Below are 10,080 nucleotides of genomic sequence, written 5' to 3'. Positions count from 1 at the left end.
CTGGAACTGTCAATTGTGTGATAATTGAATATTGGGCTAATGGACTCCATAGAGGATGGAGTGGACGAATTCTATAGGGAAACCTATTAGAAATCGTCCAAGGCCTCTAAGGAGGGATTCCATGGGCTGCTTAGGGCCTAAGCAATAAAATTAGGGTTTCCTTGTTAGATAACCCTAATAGCCTCATATATTTAAGGACCCCTAGGGCACCAAAAACTTGGCTAACTGGTTCCTTAGGGTTTCTAGACATTTTTGGGTGCCTCTCCTCTTCTCCTTATTCATCCTCTTGCTCTTGGTGTTTGTGAGCCATTAGAGAAGTGACACTTGTGACTCTAAGCTTTCTGAAGCCATTACAAGGAGGATTTGAGATTGTTATTGCTACATAACAATCAATGTAAGATCTAAACCCCATTCTTATGTTAATATTGATTATCACATGCTAGATCTAGGGTTTAAAGTCTTGGATGAATGCATGTACAATAGAGAAACCTAGATCCAAGCATTAGGGTTTGCATAAGCACATAGGATGTTCTTATGGCCAAAACCCATCAGGTCTTAGTGTCTTCATTTCATGCATTGCTTCATCTTTTTTGATTTATTCTATAATTAAATTTAATCTGTATAAACTATATAAAAGGGCGAAGGTTAATATGATATGAATATGTAATTATTATTGGTTTTTGTGTTTGACATATCTTACCCTTATCTTTTGATGGATGTTTTTCCGAATTTATAAAAAACATTAAATGCATTGAAAACATAACATAAGAAGAAAAATATATCTCCAATTAGAAGTAGTCACAATATAGAGTGGTGTGTAGTATGAAAATAGAATGGTTTGTAGAAAAAAAAAAACACCCTTATATAATTAATAAGTTTTGGGATTCATGAATATAGTTACGTCTTTGTAAGCCAAGTTGCATAAAGCCAAGCTTTTCACTTTGTTTTATATTAAAAACTAGACGAATACTCGCGCGGTGTGCACAATACAACAATATATTTGAAATCTTTACAAATATATGTTTTTAAATATATGAATGACATTGTTGTTAGCTCTTATATAATAAATCTTATAATATGTTAGTACAAACATTGTTTGTTTTGAATTATATGATAAAGTAAACATCCTTTAAAATTCTATAAGCCCAATTGTCTCGATAGTCGCTACATGCAGGTTACTCATGAATAAAATTAAATAAAATATATGGTTTAATGTTATGTATAATTTTTGTAATTAATTAATTTTAAAAAGTTTATTTGTTTAAAATTTTAATTTCTATCATTGTAATTATTTAAAACATCAAACATTGTTTTTTTAAAGGTAACAATATAATATTCGTATATAATATTACTTTTAAATACTGTTGTTGTAATCTAAAATAATGTATTTGAAAACTCTTAATTATTTTAATTTGCTTTCGGAAATTAAAATTTCTTAAAATTTATTTGATAGTTATTATTAGTTTCTTTGATTGTAGTTATTTAAAACAACAAACATTTTTTTTTACAGATAACATTATAATTTTTTATATGATATTACTTTTAAATACTCTTATCGTATGTTATTTTTAAGCCACTTATTTGAAAATTCTAAATGACTATAAAAAGGTTTAAGTTAACCATTTAACAATATATTTAAATTAGTAATTTAACTATTTTGCATAAAATCATAAATTATACAAAAATTGTGTCTTCAAAATGACAATTACTCACATACAACAACATATCTAATCTAATAAGTTAACTATAATATGTTAAATGGTTAAAATCATATTTTTATAAATAGAAGTAAAATTAATATGATATTTTAATATTATAGTTTAGTTAATTTGTTATTAGAATTTTGTTTGTGCATTAATTTAACATTATTAACCAATTTATAATAATTATTAGAAAGAAATTGAAAATTAATGATGGTTCAAATGCATGTAGCGTAAGTAAATATATATATATATATATATATATATATATATATATATATATATATATATATATATATATATATATATATATATATATATATAAAATAAATTTATGGAATTTAGGTAAAAAGAGAAAATAAAAAAAACAATACAAAATATACAACTAGGGAAAGCAAGGTTAATAAAATCTTTTTGAGATTTTTTTAACACCATCCATTGTAAAATAGCTTCACAGTTTGAGCATACGGTATGCACTATACCATAGACCACGGTATAGTGCGGATGCGGTAAACAGTGTATCGACGCCCTATAAATGTTGTACTTCATGCATAAAAATGTATATTATGGTGAGTGTTGTAATGTGTGATATGACCCCACCAATTTGTAGGGTGGAAAAAAAGGAAATGACAATACAAAAGTGTGGTATGTACGTATGATACCCACAAAGGTATTTAATAGAAATACGTAATAATTTATCTAAGACATCATGGAAGCATGAAAGGAATGAATGTAAGTTGTTGGTAGACAAGTATATGTCGAAATCAAAAGCATTGTTCACCTTAAGATAAACAGACAAACAAACCAACTACTTGTTTGGTTCTATTTATCCTTACATATAAAACCATTCGTGTTCGATTCCAGCTTTCCTCTTTTCCTTTATCTTTTTGTCTCCACTGATTTAAGGATTTCCACGTCCATAAGCAATTATATATTATTTATTTTCCAATATTTACCTCTTGTGTGGTTGCTATTGAGTTATGTTGGGCCTATGTATCTCAATCAAAATTGTTAAGATCGGAATCCTACGTAGGATCATTTTCGGGTTTGCAAGACCGAGATTGTAAGATCTTAAAATACAATTTTAATTTATAATTTTTAATCATGAAAAATATTTCAAATGTTCAATTTTTCGTTCAAAAGTTATAAAAACTTCAAAATGTTAGTCATAAGTCACAACACAAAATAATAAATGATAAATTTGTAAATGGTCAAAAAACATAAAGTGTTAAAAAAAATTCATTTGCAAAAAAAAAAAAAAAAAAAAAAAAAAAAAAAAAAATTCAAGGGAATGTAGGATCGGAGAAGATCTCGATTCGGATCGTTTTTCATACCTAAGATCGTACCTAAGATCGTACGATTCTACGGGCATGATCGTTATTTTGACAACCATAATCTCAATATAACAGTTTATATATATATATATATATATATATATATATATATATATATATATATATATATATATATATATATATATATATATATATATATATATATATATATATATTCGAAAAAAAGATGCACGCCTTAATCATTCCACCTAGACTTTATATAGTACGGTTTAAAACCTGTGGCACAAAAATAATTGCATGATTGTTAGTATTAGGGTTTAGGCTAAAGGTTCTTAGGATTTAGATTAGACTACTTATATATAGCTATCTCTATAAGACACTTATGTATCACAATTTATATAAGGTTTAACCTTTCTTATTAATTAAATAATTTATTATCGTATATGATATCAGAGGTCTATGTTAAATCATATTGTTGACCACAACGCACAACCACGATCAACCACCTTCGACGACCCTCACTAATACTAATGGGAGTGGTTGTGGTAGAGACCGCACCACCAGTGCAAAATAAGCCGGAACACCACCCCTCCACCACGGTTTCGCTGCAGTGGACGCCGCACTATGGCTTCCCATGAGAGCGCTCCTTTCTTCCTATTTTATTCCATGTGACGGTTGAATGGTCAGATTTAAAAAAAAAATGTTTTTTCCTTTATAACCATTAAACTTTCCTATTTAAACCTTTCAAACCTCAACATTTTTTTTTCTTTCTACTACATTTCCTCTCAAAAAAAATTAAAAAATGTTGTCATCTGATTCTTCTGAAGACTTTGATATTATGTTTGATGTCTTTGTAGCTACTGCTAAATTGGCAGAGCAAACGTATGAAGTGACATGCAGTAGCGCAACCGGAAGTGCTAAACGGAGAACGTCATGATACGTTTACAGAAATCGTGAAGAAGCAACCAACAATTAATGCAAGATTACCTTTCAATAAAATGGAACTTTTCAAAGGTAGTATTTCTGAAGGCGTTTAAGAATGTTCAAACCTTTGTACAAATATATAGTCGATGATCTAACGAGGGAGTTTAATTTTTTCCAACAAGGGCCTGATGCTATAGGTACACCGGGTTTCACCCATTTACACAAATGCATAACTGAAGTTCGTCAATTGGCATATGACATATCTCATGATGCGTTAGACGAGAGTTTAAGGATGTCTGCTAGGATTGTTCGAGAAAGTCTCCATTATTTTTGTAAAACCATTAACCAGATTTATGGGCAAAAATATTTATGTAAGCCTACATGCAATGACATCATGAAATTGCAATTTCATCATGCTAGCGTACACGGATTTCCTGGAATGTTAGGAAATTTAGATGGTCTACATTGGGCATGGGAAAATTGTTCTACCTCACCCCATGGTCAATTTACCCGAGGTGATCATGGGTATCCAACGGTCATACTTGAAGCTATGACATCACATGATCTGTAGATTCGACATGCTTTTTTTGGTTCTCCCGGTTGCCTTAACTACATTAACGTTCTTAATCATTCACTTATATTTAACAACATATACGGCAAATCTACACCAGATTCTTCTTTCCAATTGCGTAGAACACCATATAAATATTTTTATTATCTAGTTAATGGGATCTATCCTGATTATGCAATTTTTGTTAAATCGTTTACATGTCCGCATGACACTCACCAGAAAAAATTCAAGAAAGCTAAAGAAAGAGCTAGGAAGGATATCAAACGGGCTTTTGAAGCTCTCAAGAAACAATGGTTCATATTGAAAAAACCAACAATTTATTTCTGCAAGGCAAAAAATGCATGAAGACATGTATGCATGTATAATACTACATAACATGATTATCAAAGATGAAGGAAGAAGATATGTGATTATGATGAGCATGAAACCATTTCCGAGACACAAGCAATAGTAATTAGTAGCGAAGACTACATTGAAAAGAGAGTAGAGGTCCGTTCCCATGAAACATTTCAGAATCTTCGTTTAATTCTTGATCTCCCTTGCCTCCTCTTCTGTTTTTTATCTTCATCCTTGTTTTCTCTTTTTTTTCTCAATTTAATTGTCTTCTACCGATCAAATTGCACGCGAACATTAGTGATTAGGGCTTAGGCCTAAGGTCCTTAGGGCTTAGATTAAGCCACTTGTATATCTCTTTTTATATGAGGTTTAACTCTCACTATTAATGAAACATTCCATTATCTTACGATGATAACAATTAGATAGTGGGGAAATCTGAATTGAGCTCGACTCGTTTAAATTATAAAAGCTCGAGCTTTGCTTTTGACTATTTCTATATTGTCGAGCTTTGTCTTCTTTGATCAAATAAGCTTAAGCGAATTCAAACTCAGCTCAAACTCAACTCGGTAATCTAGAAAGCTTGAGCTTGTCAATTGGTTTGGACTTTGGAGTTCGTAAACGATAAAAATAAATTATGCTGGCCTCTAACAAGAAATACAAAAAGATACTTTGTTATAGAATGAAAATGAAAATGAAAATCAATAACCACATGTTTATAGATTTTTCTACATGTTTATCAAACATCTAATAAACCTAATAAATCTAAAAAACATGAAAAACCAAAAGATAAGAAGATGAATGGGATTCGATCAAATATCCTCTAAAATTATAGTGAAAAATTATATTTTTGTAGCATTTTGGAAAGAGAATTCTAACTATCTTTTTTTTTTATAACAAGACTTTATTAAAAAACAGCAAGAAGCTGAAATTACAAGAGACAATAGATTTGGTAGCATTTCAGAAAGAGAATTCTGACTATCAAAAATATTCGGATTAAAACAAACAATTGAGAAAGTATCAACACCAAATCAATTTGTAAAATAATGTTGATATTGTTGGAATAGCTGAAAGATTTTGAAAGCGATTATTAGTGAGAGCTTTTGTAAAAGCGAAGTTAAATATCCACTTACAAAATTTTCCCACTTTTCCTCATACCCATTGGCATTATGAAAAGTGTCATAATCAAAGGATATGAATGTCTAGCAACTTTTTATGGAAATATTGGACTTTAGGCTACATAGAATGGTTAGTGAGTCGCCTCCATATGGTGAGTTGGTAAAGCTAACCTACGCGCAAACACCCCCTAAGGGTCGTAAGTAGGTGGTTTCATAAGTCTACTAATGCTTGGTTACAAGGGGGAGAAGGTATTTGTGACCGTTTTTTTTACCATTCTAATTAAAAAAAAACTATCTAATATTTGTTGGAAAATTGGTTTTAACCAATTCTAAAAGTGCGTTTTTTTCTCATTTTGAACACGATATTTGAACATTAAATATAATCAAAACAGTCAAATAATTGTATGTTCGTGTTCTCCTCTGTGATACCTACATCTTGATATATCATACGTCTAAAAAGAATTATAGATTAATTAGAAATTATATTTCAAAAGTGGTTGAAAGAAATTAAACAGGTGGTTTAATGAGTTTTTGTTTTATCCCACATAGGTGAGAAGATGAAAAGAAAATAGCTTTATAACTACAAAAGGTTTTTAGCCTTGTAATTTTAATGGCAAAAGGTTTTCTCTTGCAAACACAGGAGGGTGCAAGTACGAACCATTTTGTCTTGTGTCTTGGGCTCACTGAACATGTGAGTTCGCGTCCCGCGGGTACGAACGTACCAGTGATTGTTGAGAAAAGTTCAAGGATGTTTTTTGTAATTATTTTCTTATCAGTTAATAGTTAAAAAAACGACTGAAAAACCATTAATAGTTAGATTTCAGTTTTGATTTCTTAATTAAATTAGACTCTTTAATTCTTCAACTGTTACATGCTTGGACCTTTATTATTTCGAGTATGAATACATGTCTTAGGCTACTGATTGAAGACACCGGATGAATCGAAAATCTCTTCTTATCTTATGCTTTTGTTTCTTCTTTTACCTATTGTTGTAACCAAGGTATTTTCCGGCCGTTATGGGTGTTCGAGCGATCTTGAAGAATTGCTTTTTGTTGTTGTATCCTGGGAAACAAACACCCATTTAGGGTGAATTTGTTTTAAGGACATTATGTTAAACACATGCCTCAACAACAAGTATATGCTTGTTCTTTCGTGCTGATTAAAGTGTTATATTTTCATAACAATATTTACCTCTAAATAACACAATATTTCATACACTATAGAGTGGAGAGTTCTTAAGAAAAGCTAAAGGTCACGTATTAAGTAAATGCTTCTAGTAATTGCATTTACAATCCCAAAGCGTGTGGATACCCATACGTCTCATTTAGAACTAAAAGTTATGGATGTGTATAGTGTGTATCCTTTTTTTTATAAAATTACGATCATGGTACCTAGTACACTATCATTTACCCTTAAAATTATAGAGAAAAAAAATACAATTAAGAAGAGCATATTGATCAATGGAATCTTCTACCCTATCTAGTGAAACTTATCGATGCATTGACGGTGGGTTATGAAACCAAAAAGAAGGTGTAAGAAACATGGTATGTAATATATGTCATTCTACAAAACCATGATAGTTGCATAGATACATGGAATACATGACGAATTTTTTTTTTGTTAATTTATAATGTTGATTTATGTTTTTTATTCAACATTACTATGGTTAATTAACATGAATTTTGACATGAATAAGTCTTTCTATAGGTTAAAATCCGGTGTAGATATTGATAAATATGACTTTTACTTATCTAATAAGTTTCTTATTCTTAATAAGGAAATTGAGTAATCTAACCAGTTTTCAATGGTATTTTAAAAACATTAACCAGTCTTTTTTGAAAAATGACCACATGGCCCGAAACGGGTCATTCTGGAACTATATTTAGAAAATGGTAATAGTTACGGGATCCGATCCGGTTATGTGGCCCCCCTTATACATACCATTTCGAACTCAATAACTCCTAAATATCTTCTTTTAGCAGTGAAGAGTATCACTTTATATAAGTAAGTTTACAATTATATGTCTTTATTGTGAATTTTATGTTAACATCTATATAATTTATGCAATTATATCGGTTTTATTTGTTTTTATGTGATTGTTAGTAGTATAAAAACAATTATAGGATTACATTGAGTTATATATGTATGGTACATTGAAAAATCTTACAAATGTCCTCATTTAGACTTGTCCAGAATAAATTTGGAAAACGTATAACACCTTCAGAATACTAAGAACTCGTCTAGAATACGAGTAACAATTCTAGAATACGGATCAAGAATGTTAAAATTTGGAACCTTGATCCATTATGTTTTCATTCGGAATCCGTTTAACGCCCCAATTTTCAACCAAAAAATTTTATTTTTATTTATTCAGTAATCAATTACATTAGAGTATAATGCGGAAACATGATTGTGAATGCACGTGAGTATCGTTGAACCGTGCCCTTCTCATGAACCAACCGAGTGCCTGAAAAACATTTATAACAACCGGGTAAATGATATGCTTAGTGAGTTCCCCCAATATAGAAAGATACCACAATATGTACACATACAAACAAATAGGCCCCACCCGATCAACATAACGGACACCGCCCAAACTACCTAACGAGACTGCCTAATTTACATGACAGGCTCTGCCCCAACATATTAAAATACAATGGCTACTCCTTTAAGCTCTACCAATACAGGAACACAGAACACATTCTTATAGGCTTTTCTTATCACAACCCCGACCGTCGGGGGAAACGTTGGGCGGAGCGACGTAGGGGAAATTGGATCCAAGCTTATATATATATATATATATATATATATATATATATATATATATATATATATATATATATATATATATATATATATATATATATATATATATATATATATATATATATATAGTGACATCCCCAAGATCACGACAGAAAAGACAGATTTGTTTATGCTTATTTAAAAAAAAAAAAATCAGACCATCCTTTTTGAAAAGTAGTATTACGTAATTTGTTCCCAAAAAACATGATAATGATATTATCAAATCATTTCCAAACAAATGTATTTTATTTATATTAAAATACTGGGATGTCATCATCAATACAAAAACATAAGCATAACGAAATCTTACAAGTCTTACATTAATTAAACTAGTGGCCTAATCTCTCTGTAGAATGTATCTTTCATATATAGCCACCTATGATACAATAAACTGAGTAGGTCAGGTTGGAAAAACCTGGTGAGTACATAGGGATATCAATCCTACAATTATATATATATATATATATATATATATATATATATATATATATATATATATATATATATATATATATATATATATTAGAACTCGCAATTTATAATTTCACCTCATATAAGAAATTTTACCCCGCCCTGTCGATCCTCACAACGGCACGATCCATACTCTTGGATATATAATTATCAGCTTTACCTAACCCATACTCCCAGATTTGGTATGTCTAATCCATGCTTTCGGATCAATGACAAATAACTATGCCTACTCCATACTCTCGGACTAGGGACGAATGACTATGTCTAATCCATGCTCTTGGATTAATGACAAATGACTATGCCCTCTCCATACTCTCAGACTAAGGACGAATGACTATGTCTAATCCATGCTCTCAGATCAATGACAAATTTTAAAGTTCTACCCCCGTGTATATCTCACCCATACTCATAAGAATATACTACCCGATATTCATCTTAATTAATTTAGGTTATCATATATGCCCTTAACACGTATTTCAGGCAATATCAAATATTTCACACATAAACATATATTTAATAATTTAATAAATATTTGTTTTAAAACCATGTTCATAAAAGGGACTATGCACTCACACGTAAACTCTTTAACATTTATTTAACTCTTTAACATATATTTAATACTTTAATTAATACGTGTATTAAAATCATGTTCATGAAACGGACTATGCACTCACATATAAACTCTTTAACATATATTTAACTCTTTAACATATATTTTATACTTTAACTAATACTTGTATTAAAATCATGTTCGTGAAAGTGACTATGTACTCACACATAAACTCTTTAACAAATATTTAACACTTTAACAAATATTTAATACTTGTATTAAAATCATGTTCATTAAAGGGACTATGCACTCA

Source organism: Lactuca sativa, chromosome 4 (assembly GCF_002870075.4).
Source record: "Lactuca sativa cultivar Salinas chromosome 4, Lsat_Salinas_v11, whole genome shotgun sequence".
Lineage (NCBI taxonomy): Eukaryota > Viridiplantae > Streptophyta > Magnoliopsida > Asterales > Asteraceae > Lactuca > Lactuca sativa.
Note: the sequence above shows the minus strand (reverse complement) of the source record.